This window comes from Penaeus monodon, chromosome 30 (genome assembly GCF_015228065.2).
Source record: "Penaeus monodon isolate SGIC_2016 chromosome 30, NSTDA_Pmon_1, whole genome shotgun sequence".
Lineage (NCBI taxonomy): Eukaryota > Metazoa > Arthropoda > Malacostraca > Decapoda > Penaeidae > Penaeus > Penaeus monodon.
In genome coordinates this window covers 12,973,321-12,974,019 of record NC_051415.1, presented here as the reverse complement: position 1 = coordinate 12,974,019, position 699 = coordinate 12,973,321, and the positions used below count along the sequence as shown (strand labels likewise).

Genomic DNA, 699 nt, shown 5'->3' with positions numbered 1-699 from the left:
TTCAAATGCATATAATGCCCTGTATAGATATGAAAGTGTTCTGTATATAGGCAATTCAGTTACATGCCTGCCATAGCCATTCTTGTATTTGAAGTCTTGTTTGCATGATTCAAATACATAAAAATATGCTCTTATACATGAACATAATATCCCCAATTGCACTAATCCACCTTTACTTAATGTATCAATAAAGAATAATCTTTAAAATAAGAGATATGGGAAAAAAATATATGAAGACAAAATATTACAAACTTCTGATATACTGCATTCCATCTATGGGAGTCTCCAAGTATTACCAGTATATGTAATCAGCTTGAGTTCCTTATTTACACGTAACACAGATACAATATTAACCCAAAGATGGCCAACAATGTTGCTGCAGCTACATATGACTGGGACATCATTAGTGCACATATCTTTAATGCAGTACTAATGTAAGTTCTTTCTAGTGTTAAGAATCTGTAATTCTAAGTCTTTCTACCATTCAATGTCAGGCTTTACTGCTTCATACAATGCTTTTACATCATTAATAGGTAATAGCAAAGATAGGGCCTTAACAGTAAAAACATATTTCCAAAAAAGTTGAATTACAGATATAGTGCATGTGATGTAGCCCACTAAAACTGACCTGATAGTATTCACATAACTAATCATGACAATTTTGGTATCGAATGACTGCTCTCACACTTAGTCCACATT

General features: G+C 32.5%; 1 protein-coding gene across 2 annotated transcripts in view; it reads right to left on the bottom strand.

Moving 5' to 3' along the window:
• Positions 1–699, bottom strand: part of LOC119592528 (U3 small nucleolar ribonucleoprotein protein IMP3-like) — a 22,589-nt gene that overhangs the window by 5,275 nt on the left and 16,615 nt on the right. The window lies entirely within an intron of this gene.